We start from the raw sequence: 13630 nt of genomic DNA, 5'->3' as shown, positions 1-13630 counted from the left end.
TTCCACTTTAAAATTGTTCTACTGTTTCCACTTGCACAGTGCAGCCTCCCCTTCCTCTTCTTTTCCCTGCAGCCATCCTCTACACCCACACCATCTGCCCTAGAACAGGGGTTCCCAAACTGTGGTCCGCGGACCACCACCGGTCCATGATCTTCATTCAGGTGATCCACGATGTGTCTGTAAAAATAAAATAAAAAACCATACACTACAACTGCTACAACAGGCAGTAAAAACATGAAGTCATCCTCCAAGCCCCTCAGCGATTTTCAAGTGGTCTGAAGGAGGGGGTTGGGAATCAGTGCCCTACAGATTTGGGGACCCTCTGGAGCAGATTTTGGAGTTGCATGGAGAGATGAGAGGAAGGGGAAGTCCCTTTGCATGAGTGGAATACTATTCACACAAGGGTTAGATACAACTCATCCTTATATTGCATATTGTGGAGGAGGGGTGCTTGTGGCTGAGACAGAGTGGCTTACAATACTCCTACAATGAAGTCCACTGTTAATATTGCAGGTCAGATGTGGGACTCAGGCTCATTTGGATTTCCAGCCAAAAGTCTTGCATGTAGAACATCCTTCAGCTTGCAGCAAAGGTCAGTCAGTTTACAAAAAAACCTGCTCTTTCAGGCCCCTCTCAGCCCAAACTCAGTGTTCCTCTTTGTAGAAGCATACAGACAGACAAGCTGTGCTTTTAAATGTTTAAAAGCTAAATATTCTGTTGGAAGTGGTGCAAGAGCAACTCCTGTTTTGTTCTTTTGTTTATGTTCCAGAAGGGAGATAGGGTCCTCTCGATGGATAGGCTTGATTACCTTTACCTGTGATGCTCTGACTAACTTCGTCGTTAGACTGATATGTCTTAGGGAAGCTTATCTGCCCATCCTCCTTCCACCCTTTCCTCTCTTCTCTTCCTCAACTGTCTGGGAGAGAGGAGACACCTTTGTCTCTGCTCTCTCTCTCCTAGCCATGAGGTCAACTCCCACGCCTGGGCATTGTGCCTCTAACTTAGTTAGTTAGAACTAGGTATGCCTTTCTATCTACTATGTATTTCTATAAAGAAAGTAGCTTTTCTTATTTTACTAAGTCTTAAGTCTCAGTGATCTCAATGAAGGGTAAAAGCCTGCTTTCTTAGGTAAACACACACACTGGCGCACATGCACTTCAGACAGTTGCCGTTCTCTGCTAACAAATATACACATTTACACAACAACATATTCCACCACCACCATCCCTCACACATGAAATAAGACCTGAGCTCTCTCTCTCTCTCTCTCTCCCTCTTAAAACCCCGGATTCCCCATGGTATCCATTGGCACCTCCCACTTCCATCTTGGAGGAGACCCAAAATGATGCCCAAGTGAACCAAGGAACTGAGCCATCTAGCAATTAAAAGTCTCTACATGTACTAACCAACAACAAGAAAAAAAAACATACATTTTCTGCACTCCCTTCCTTGTCAGTCAGAGCTCTGTTTATGTTCTTCTGAAAACCTTAGCTGAGAAACAGCAGCGTTCAGGTGTGTTCATGCTTGACCTAGCTTTTCTACTTCAGACACTTCAACTGACTTCTTAAAATAAGCCATTTGAAGGAAGGGGAATCTCAGACCCAATTGTGAGATTTCAAGTTAGTTCAGTCTTATCTTTAAGCCTGTGAATACCAACCCCACACGTTGTCTCTTTCACCTAACCCCAGTTCCCACTCACCTCCAATGATTTTGACCCTGAACCCTAAAGTGTACAAGGAAAACAAAAGAAAAACCCACAGTGATATTTTATGTTCTAAAAATGGCTGAAAATAGTTTGCACTGTTATAGTAAATTCATTCATTGTGTTTTTGTTTTGTTGGCATGACGCGTTAGTATCAGTGCCAGAGGTTTTTTTTAAAAGTCACCTAAAAGTCTTAAGTGTGTCAAAGAGGAAAAGCACCAAACTACATGCAGAAAGGAAACAGAAAGCACTTTCATGCTATGCACAGACATTTGTTGAGGATACTGTAAATTGAGGACTACTTGATTTAGAATGCAATGCTATATGCACAAATGTGGGAGTCATTCATTCATTGGCAATCACTCATGGCCGAGTAAGATTGTCTTCCAGGGTAAGGTCTTTAACAGTGGGTCCGTAAGTGACTGTGGAGGCCAATTCTGGATCCACACAGCCTCCCACAGTGAGGACATAGGTTTCCAGATGGAGGATGGTCACGATGAGGATTTGCTTGACGTGCCTTCTGCTTAGCTTGTTTGTCCCTTTCGTCCTGTACTCGTGCTTCTTCAAAGTCCATAGCACCTTTGATAATGGCCGACCTGCAATTGGGACGCTGATGGGCCAAGGCTTCCCAGTTCTCGATGCTCATGTTACATTTTTTAAGATTAGCTTTGAAAACATCTTTAAACCTCTTTTGCTGTCCACCGATATTCCACTTTCCATCCTTAAGTTGGGAGTAAAGTAGTTGCTTTGGAAGACGGTGATCAGGCATTCGAACAGCATGGCCGGTCCAGCGAAGTTGATGTTGAAGGATCATTGTTTCAACACTGGTGGTCTTTGCTTCTTCCAATATGCTAACATTAGTCAGCCTATCTTCCCAAGTAATTTGCAGAATTTTCAGAGGCAGCATTGGTGGAATCTTTCAAGAAGTTGGGAGTGGCGTTTATAGATGGTCCATGTTTCACAGGCATACAGTAAGGTCGGTAGTACTATGGCTTTGTAAATAAGCATTTTTTGGGAGTAAGCCCTATTGGACACAGTGGGACTTACGGGGTAGACCAAAACGATCACCTTCAATTTGGTAGGGGATTGCAAATAGTTTTAGTGGAGATGCTGGGGAGCTTAGAATTACAGAATGTCAAGAGATTTCCTGATTTATTTATCTAGTTTGCTTGTTTCCCATCCCTTATCCCCATTAGTTTGTTTACAGTTTTCAAAGCCACATGCAGTGGTGCATGAGCACCACTGAACCTCTGGCCACTATCCCAAGAGAAAGGGATGGCAGTGGCAGCCAGAGCTCCACTGCTGCCGCCAAGCCACTACAGCCACTGTCAGCTATAGAAAAAAGGGAGAGGAGAAGAGAGAAACAGAAACAAATATTGCCAATGGGGGTTGAATTGTGGCTGAGGTTATGTAATGAGTTCATGGCAGAGAGGTGAGATTTGAACCTCTCCATACTGCAATGGAAATAGGTCTCATAAAAACCAGTGAAATCCCAGGTAGGCTAGTGGGCATGCAAGGCCAAATTAGGGTTCTTGGGTCCCTGGTTGAGTTCCCAGAATAGCACCCCGTTCCCCAAAAAGTAATGCATGAAACAGGAAACCAGAAAATACATCCTGAGATATCTTAAAAATTAACACATTTATTATTATATAAGCTTTCATGGACTACAAAATATACCCTGAGCATGTGCAATTTCACCATTCTCAGCAAAACACAAACAAAAAACATTAATAACCTTAATAAACAAAAAGAAACTGCTCTGAGCCTGTGCATTTTACACTCACTTCTCATTGTTTTTGCTTACTTCCTAACTCGGGCCAGTCACCAACTCTCAGACTGACATACCTCACGTGGCTGACATGAAAGAGACATAAAATGTCTGCAGAAGGAGACTTACTGCTTATATGATTGGCATCAATTTTTGGTTCTTTTAACCAGAGTGATGTATCTTTGTACTATATTTTCTGGATAATCCACCCCTGCAAATTAGTATAGCCTCAAGGCTTTGACCAGTCTTAATCTAGCCCGATTATTGCATGTTTTACCAATGCATACGTCCTACTTGTGTTCATTTGGACAGGGAATTGATTCCTTAGAGGAGTTATCTTGTGCCTGTTGCCACTGAGGGTAGGGTGGAAAGGGTCTGTGGAAAGAAGAGTGATGTACTTTAATTACTGTATATTTTTACTTTCTACTATTTTAATTGTATAGGTAAAACAGTAAGGAGTCAGTATATTTCCTAACTGCCCAGTGCAAAAATAAAACTTGCTCCCATTTTACAGTGTTCTGCCCCAACAACAAACCGCTGAGACAACTAACAGGATTTTTGTTATTGAAATATTTTATTAATACTGAATTAATTGTGTTAAAATTATTGTTGATTTTATACCTGATTTATAAAATAATGTTTTATAACTGCCTGTATTGAAGTTCTGTTTGCTTTGTACATTGATACTGACTCCCTCACCATGAACCTTCTGCTCCTTCCTCACAAGAACGCCAAGGCTACAAGCCTGTACTATACACTGAATTCTATATGTTGCACTATACATTGACTTAATGACTGCCTGGACTTCAGCTACTTATTGTGCAGTAGCATTTGCAGAAAATGATCTGTAGGAGAAAACCACCAGAGGAAAGATGCACCTTGGCTGCTAGAAAGGAAGGAAGGAAAGGGGGGATTCTAGGAGGTCTTTAAAATGTGAAGATTTCAAGGACTAGAAAACGAAACAGAAGCAGGAGGAAAACTGCACTAATGGCCTGCCTTCAAGTCGATTCTGACTTATGGCGACCCTATGAATAGGGTTTTCATGAGGCTGAGAGGCGGTGACTGGCCCAAGGTCACCCAGTGAGTTTCATGGCTGTGTGGGGATTCGAACTGTGGTCTCCCAGGTCATAGTCCAACACCTTAACCACTGTGTCCAAATAACTTGCTCATCAATCAAAGTTCTTCACTCATTAGCCAAAAACCCTGAAAAGCAGGAGCAGCAGGCTTAGAAGGGTCCCCACATATTTTGCTTTGTAACTTTTCTTTTAGTAGAGCTAGAGGCATAATTTTTATTTTTAATGCAAGGGAATCTCGGCTCCCTTGTAGGCATGGGTCCTGGTAAAAGTGCACCATTTGCACCATTATAAATCTGGTTTGCACAGGACAATATTTCATACCTGACTATGCTGACTATGTGGACTTTCCATTTTCTTCTAACCAAGGCTAAGGGATGGTTGATTCTCAAGTTCAAGGCTTGGGAATAAAATAAGCCCCCCACCTCCATACTTGTGCTTGCATGTTCACTGAACAGATGCAGAGCCATGCACTGCTGAAGCAAGAAAATCAGAGACTGCAGGACACCACTGCTTGCTACATCTCTCTCCAAAAAAGGAATGTTGCCTAAACGGAAAACATGAGCAAATCTTAAGGTGAGCAAATGATCAAGTAAAACTACTTCCTTAGATGACCATTCCCCATGTTTTCAAAGTAGTTGCCAGGAACAGACATAGAGTGACTGGTAGACAAAGACCATTCAACAATGAATATGTTTGCTTTGCAGTTATAAAGCAAATTGTCACAATATACAAATTTGGCCACTGATGGGAGAGCGGAAATATGACAATCCTAAATAAGCCAGTTACTATTTGTTATGCACAACCACAGGTACTGAAAACAAGGGATTAATGTTTTTGCAAACAGTATTGTTGATACATCCTGGGTCATGTTGCTTTTTCAGAATTGTAGCAAGAAACTCTTGTTTCTTGTATGTCTGAAAGTCCGAATTACAATGTGTATTGAAACATCAGAGCAGACAAAAGGCCTTCATGTGAGAGAATGAGAAAAGAAATTAAGTCTCTTTCACAGGGACTAGTAAGATTAGACAAATAAAATGAGAAACCCTGGGCAACCAGTCAAGTAAACACCATTAATCTTTAAGCAGTATTTCTTTATGGGAGCCAAGAATTGAGGAAGAGACAAAGAAGCACACATTTTTAAAGACCCTGCAGATGGCACTCTTACACCATGCATTGTTTGCAGAAGCTAAATGTGTTATTATTTTTCTGTATCAATACATATTCAGCCTTCAGTTTGTTTACTTATAGGGTTAATTTATCCAGACAATGAGTTGAAATGTAGTGAATTCCCTTCAGTTAAAATAGTTTCATGTAAGGGCCATGGATTCATTCATTCAATTGACCTGAGAATTACACATAATTGTAAAGGAATAGACAGCAATTTTTAATTTAATATATTATTATGAATTTGACCAAGTACTATACAAAGAAGCTTTAAAATTATAGAAATTAGATGAAAAAAATTGCACTGTGCAGGTATTTCCATGCCACTGTTGGCGGTTATTGCAATTTTTTTTTTACCAATTCCTCTATTTAATAGAATCTGTGGTTTTAGGCATAATAATAAAAGAAAGCTGTTATATCTCTTTCCGGGTTAACAACTACACCGGTGTCTCAGTGAACGTTCTGTAGTGTGTTGTCATCAGCAAATGACACAGAATAAACAATTCTTTTTTTTTTTTTGTAAAATGCCAAATATTTTACAGGTGAGAGCTAAAAAAATAAATAAATCAACAAAACTGCACAGTTCTTTGAACATGGATTCTCTTGTTGGAAAAATATAACAAGGCAGCAGACAGAATAGACATTCATTCTTCTAGGTTTTTAACCACAAATAAAAGAAAAGAAATCAATTTTGTGAACACATCTTGTCTGAAAACTATGCCACTGAGTTGAATATATGGTGGGCCTAGTAATACATTCCCAATCACTGCCCTACTTTATCACAGGCAATTAGATCCGCAGGGTAATTTGGGCCACAGTAACTTTGTGCATTTACTCCCAAATCTTGTGCAGGGGGTATGAGTAGCAACCCAATGACCTCTTGTGCTGTCCAATAATAGTTTTATTCTTTACAAATGATTTACAGATCGTGACAAATGATGCAGTGGAGAGGAACCCTGGCTCCAATTATGAAACAAGATAAATTCCTGATTCCAGTGACCCACATACGTTAGCTTCCAATCTTAATAGCTCTTTGTCTCTAGGCTTTCTACTCTAATGCGGTTTCCTTCACTGCAGCTATAAAAATCCTGCAAAATGTTAAGCAATTCATTTCTATTTCAGATTTCAAAGGACAGACCAGCTCCAATTATTACTATGTATATATGTTATCCCTCTCAGTGCTTTGTAGCCTCTTTTCTAAAGGCACAAGGCAAGAAAACCTTAACAGTGTCTGTTCTAGTGTTAACATTGTGTTCTTTCTCTACTTTTCCTGTTATGCATTGTGATATTTTAACCAAGGTGCACATAGGGCTAGATTCTCCACAATCTTTCAAGCATCCAGCAAGAAATAATCCCCCTTGCGAGCAATATGAAATGAAAGTTTAACTCTTTGGCCATGACTAGCTGTAACACCTGTTAGGCCTATAAAGCTCATCGGTGTTAAAAGAATATATTGCTATTGTTATCTGATTTATTACCCACCCTTCACCATAAGATCCTAGGCCAAGTCACAGCAATTTAAAAATACAATATTAAAAATAGTATTAACAATGTAATAAGGCTAAATACGATATCCAGACTTGTGACAATCAGAATACTGGCTTGAAGCAGTTGAGCCAAACGTCCTTGCTGCTAGAATAAGATGCCCATGCCAAATTTCAAGAAAAGAGAAAATCTAATGATATGGAGCCAGAGAAAATGGGGCAGGCATATTTGTTTATTTAAGACCATTTCTAAACTGCTTAATAGGAAAATTCTCTAAGCAGTACAGTAAAACTCAAATGTACACTAAAACCATCAGTGTACACCACTAAAAGCAGCAGCAGCAGCAACTACTACTATGACTACTACTAATAATGTTGCGCGCCTCCCCCAATCTCCAAGTGGTGAGATTTCGGGGGTCCCTGTGCCCATCCAGGGTTTGGTTTCCTTTGGGAAGGTCAGCAGAGACTGCAGTGTCTTTATGAAATATGGTTTGTTTATTTACACATATTCCAACCTGAGCTTAGGATGGAGGGGTTCAAGGCATCAGCAGTCCAATATCCAGCTTTTCCATCTGGGTGCAGGGGCATCATATAGCCATGATGCAGAGGGATAGCCTATCTGCATACTTGCAGCCCCAGCCATTCTCTAGAACACACACTACAAACTCCAAACACACTTCTGCCAGCTCCCAGGAGTGGGGGGAGAGACTCTCCTCCAGTAGAGTTTAAAATGACAAAAGGATCTTCCTAGCCCCTTTCACCAGTTGCCAGGGCAACTAAATAGGCCCATTAACTACCTGGCCACTCTATTTGATTAACAAAGGAGATTCATCTGACTAGCAGAGCCAGCCTCCCGGGCATAGGATTCCAAATCAGAGGCTGGAAAGGTGACCCACAGAAATCATCCATTCCAACCCCCTATGCTCATAACAATAATAATGCCATAACATACAAGAGTCCTGGGTATAGAGTTCATCTTATGTAGAACCATTGTGCAAGTGGAAATCTTTGTGCTGACAGGAAACGTTATTTGGATACCACCCTAAATATATTGGTGAAATCAATGGGTCTACTGTGAATATGACTAGCATTAGATATCACCCATAAAATATTTTGAAAAGACTAGAACAGAAACTCCATCACAATTTAATTTAAAAGACCATGGGTTTAAGAGATATACCAAAGGAACAACTGTTCAGGACCTTTGTAAAGGATCAAATGTGTTCACTTGAGGAATGGGTGAGAATTTCACTGAATTTGGATTTAGCACTGGATTTTTCTGTGATCCACATATTCTTCATATTTGTGGAGTGATCCTATTTGCTCTGAACTTCAGTGACTTTTCCCAGACACTGGATTTCCCTCCCATGAATATTCCCTCGAATATATTGTTCTTTTATTGATTTTTTTGAACAGCACAGCTGTAGATCTCTCTCTCTCTCTCCCGCCCCCTCCACTTGAATAATCCAAGCTCCAAGCAGAAGGAAGAAAATCAGGTCCCAGCCACATTAAGGGCTTGCTCAGGAGAAGGTGGGGATGGGGGGCACTGACAACTGCTTTCCTCCTTACCTTTCCAAAAGGAAGCCAGTCTCTGCTGCTAATGAGAAAACTGTTCAGCGCCAGTCACAGCGAAGGAGGAAAAAGAGATGGCAAAGCCATTTTCCTTTCCTTTATCAATATTTTCTTATATTTTCTTTCAATATATTGATTTTTTTCAAACAATATATATTTTCTTTCATTGATCTATATATCCTTTCAAAATAATATTTTGAAAGATAATGTTTATATTAATATCACTATTTGGGGGGAAGGAAAAAAAATCTGACCGGTAAAAGCAGCTGATAGCAGGCAGAGAATGAGCTCAAAACGCTATTGCCTGTTATTTTGACTGAATACTTTTGAAGTGGCACTGGCCACCGGATCCCATCCCTAGTGCAATTTGTCAATCAGATTTGTTCAGTAACTCCGGTCCCGTTGAGCCATAAACCTTGAGCTAAGGACACCACTCTCCTATGCCAAATTGTAACAGTCTATTCACAGTTTCCAGTAGCCCTCAGACAAGGCAATTTTATGTGGGAGCTCAAAATTATAGTGGCTCAGAAATGCCTGAAAATAATGCATAATTCCAAAGCAATATACTGAGATTTTAAAATGTAATATATAGTCATGAATTGTATGGAAAGACCATTTCATACAAATATTGCCTCTATGTGATCTCAAGATCCTGACATAGGATTTATTGAAAAGCATGAACTTCTAATTTTAGGAGAACCTCTAGTGAATTTTCCATCTGCTCTAGAGCACCAAATGTAAGCAGGAGAAACAGGTAATCAAAGATTTAAAGCCAACACTGTGCCATTTTAACTTCAGCCACTCACTAAAAGTCAGCCAAAATTTAGAATGTCTTTGCAGTATTTCTGGAAGATAAACATGTGTTTTGCTGGGTTTTCAAAGGAAAAGAGTTCCCTTCAAACCTGGCTTAATTGGACATAAGTTCCCATTTAAAAACATAGATTTCATTTAATTATGAGTAGTTTCATATTCATAACCACAGATTTGCCTTAATTGTGCATTATTCCCTATTCATTGTTTCTCATGCCAATTTGAATTATTGTCTGCATACCTGTTGCCTGTCCTTAACACCAATCTGTGACAGTAAATATGCAGTTTTCACAATGAGAGCTGAAAATCACTGATATTCATGGCATTCTTACTTGAGGTCACTCTGCAGATTGTCAATATGGAGATGTTACCCAATTTATTTAACAGCTAAAGGATATTGTGATTCAAAGGTATGCCACTTTTTGCTGTTCTTGTGCTTTTATATTATAAATCCATTGTAAAACCCATTGTAGCCTTATCTACAGCAGTTTTTCTTACTGTCTTGTCAGAACAAAATGTAATGTTAAGTCAGTAACCAACTGTGGTGTTATAAAGTACATATATGGCAAATCTTATATTTCTTTTTCCATCCTAGGTCTATTACATACTGAGATATTAGGTGTAACCATTTATTTACACATCCCCCTTGTTGCTTTTTTTCAGGCTATCTGGCTACTGACTGTAGTTTTCTACTATGCAACTCTTATTTATCCTAATTTTTTATCTGGCTGTTTGATCTGATAGTTGCTATTTTCAGAATAAGCAATATAATGTGAGCTTAAAAACACACAGCAAAATAAGGCGTTCTAGGATATTTAGGTTTCTGCTAAATTCTAGCCAAATTGGGCCTCTTCAGAGGCATTTGGGCCTTGGCCAAGTTGGGCTGAGATAGCCCTATATCTCTACTGGTTGGGTATGGCAGCCCAGAGTGATCTGGGACTATCAGGGGATGGAGCATCGGGCAGAAAGGGCAGGCAGGCAGGCATGGGAAGGAAGAGAGAAAGTGGGAAAATGAGAAACCTCTTTGCAGGACTTCTCCTGCTTCCCACCAGGCCTCCCCAAGCCCCATGCACCAAATCCCCTTTGCAAGCATCTTCCCTGCATGCAGGGAAGATGCTCACAAAGGAGCAGCACCTCACAGTAGACAATCCTCTTGCTCAACAGCTGATAAGCGGGAGGATTCATCCTGTGCAGTGCTAGTCACTGCTCGTTCACAGATGGCTTTCTGGCATGCAGAAAAGCTGCTTGCAAAGGAACAGCAACTGGCAACATGCAGGATGGAAAGCAGATTGATTCTATCCTGCACAGTGCTGTTAGTTGCACCTGCCTGCTCTCAGTTGGGAGGAGGAGGAAGAGATGTAGCGTCTCCTTCTTCCCTCCCCAAACATTTTTTTTTAATTTTAAAAAAACTCCTAGCTGTGCCCCCAAATTCCTTTGGGGATGGATCCAGGGCAGGTGGTTCCCTCTTCGGGGTATTTTACTCCCAGTTCTTTCATTCAGTGTTCTTTGACATATAACACATCTTAGGAACATAGGAAAGCTGACTTATACTGAGTCAGACCACAGGTCCATCTAGCTCAGTATTCTGAGTATTGTCTACACTGGCTGGCAGTGGCTCTCCAGGATTTCAGACAGGAAGTCTTTTCCACCACAGCCTGGAGATGCTGTGGATTGAACCTTGGATCTTCTGCATGCAAAGTAGATGCTCTACCACTGAGACTCACTTAATTTACCTACTGGGCAATGATGATGAAAGCAACACAAGGGTAATAAACTCACATTTGCAAGGACACAGGAATAAAGACACACAATAATAGAACCATAGAATAGTAGAGTTGGAAGGGGCCTATGTGGCCATTGAGTCCAACCCCCTGTTCAGTGCAGAAATCCAACTTAAAGCTTACCCAACAGATGGCTGTCCAGCTGCTTCTTGAATGCCTCCAGTGTTGGAGAGGCCACCATTGTCATGCCACTCCAGCAGGAACTTTTTCCTGATGTTCAGTTGAAATCTGGCTTCCTGTAACGTGAACCCATTATTCCATGTCCTGTACTCTGGGACGATCAAGAAGAGATCCTGGCCTTCCTCTGTGTGGCATCCTTTCACGTAGTGAAAGAGTACTGTACTACCATATCTCCCCTCATTCTTCTCTTCTCAAGGCTAAACATGTCCAGCTCTTTCAGTCTCTCCTCACAGGGCTTTGTTTCCAGTCCCCCGATCATCCTCGTTGCCCTCCTCTGAACCTGTTTCACTTTGTCTGCATCCTTCTTAAAGTGCAGCGTCCAGAACTGAACACAATACTCAAGATGAAGCCTAACCAGTGCAACTAGTACTTTACACAATTTAGAAACTATACTTCTGTTAATGCAGCCTTAAAATAGCATTTGCCTTTTTTGCACCTACATTTCACACCTCATATTCAGCTTGTGAGCAACAATTCCAAGAGCCTACTTGCATGTAGTATTGCTGAGCCAAGTATCCCCCATCTTATAATTGTGCACTTAGTTTATTTTTCCTAGGTGTAGAACTTTGCACTTATCCCTGTTGCTTTCAGCCTAGTGCTCCAGTCTATCAAGATCACTTTGATTTTTGTTTCTGTCCCCCATGATATTAGCTATCCCTTCTAATTTTGTATCATCTGCACATTTGATAAGCATTCCCTGCACCTCCTCATCCAAGTCATTAATAAAAATATTGAAGAGCACTGGGCCCAGGACTGAGCCCTGCAGTACCCCACTTATTACCTTCCCCCAGTTTGAGAAGGAACCTCTGATAAGCACTCTTTATGTATGCTTCTGTAGCCAACTGTGGATCTACCTGATAGTTGTTCAATCCAGCCCACATATAGCTAGTTTGCTAATCAGAATATCATGGGACACTTTGTCAAAAACTTTGCTGAAGTCTAGATATATTATGTTCACAGCATTTCCACAGTCTATCAGGGAGGTTCCCCAATCAAAACATGAGACAAGATTAGTCTGGCAGGATTTCTTCTAGACAAATCCATTTTGGCTTTTAGTAATCACTGCATTATTTTCAACGTACTCACAGACTGACTGCTTTATAATCTGCTCCAGGATTTTCCCAGGGATTGATGTCAGGCTGACTAGTCTGTAGCTCCCAGGATCCTCCTTTTTGCCCTTTTTGAAGATAGGGACAACATTAGTGCTCCTCCAGTCATCCGGCACCCATCCTCCACAATTTCGCAAAGATTAGACAGCAGTTCTGAGAGTTTTTCAGCCAGTTCCTTCAATACTCTAGGTTGCAGTTCATTGGGCCCTGGAGATGTGAACTCATTCAAAGCTATTAGGTATTCCTTGACCATTTGTCTATCAATCTCAAGCTGCTGTCCTGCCCTTTACTTTCATATTTGCCAAGAGGACCATAGACCCTCTTTTGGAAGAAAACTGAGCCACAGTAGGAATTGAGCATTTCCTCCTTTTCTTTGTCATCTGTTATCTTTTTGCTATCTGCATTGAGTAGCAGTGCCATCATTTATTTTATATGTCTTTCACTATGCATGTACCTGAAGAAGGCTTTTTTGTTGCTGATGGCATCCCTCATTAACCTCAGCTCATTCTCAGCTTTAGGCTTCCTGAAGCCATCCCTACAGTTATGTGCTATCTGTCTGTACTCTTCCTTTGTGGCCTGGCCTTCCTTCCATTTCCTATATGTGACCTCTTATGTTTCCAGGTCATCTCTAAGCTTTTTGTGAAGCCACGTTGGCTTCTTCTGCTGCCATCCTTCTTTTTTCCTTGTTGGAATTTTTTGCAATTGTGCCTTTAGAGTTTCCTCTTTCAGAAACTCCCACCCATCTTGGACTCCTTTTCTCATTAGGGTTGCTTGCCATGAAACCTTACTTATAATTGTTCAGAATTTATTAAAATCAGCTTTCCTGAAGTCCAGGGTACCCATATAGCTACTCTTCGCTTTTGCTTCCTTTAAAATCAAGAACTCAAGTATAACATGGTCACTTTCCCTCAGAGTTCCTGTTAACTGCCACTTCATCCACTAAGTCATCTCTATTGGTTAGAATCAAGGATAGCTGATCCTCTG

The sequence above is a fragment of the Rhineura floridana genome, chromosome 5 (assembly GCF_030035675.1).
Source record: "Rhineura floridana isolate rRhiFlo1 chromosome 5, rRhiFlo1.hap2, whole genome shotgun sequence".
In the NCBI taxonomy this organism is placed as follows: domain Eukaryota; kingdom Metazoa; phylum Chordata; class Lepidosauria; order Squamata; family Rhineuridae; genus Rhineura; species Rhineura floridana.
Note: the sequence above shows the minus strand (reverse complement) of the source record.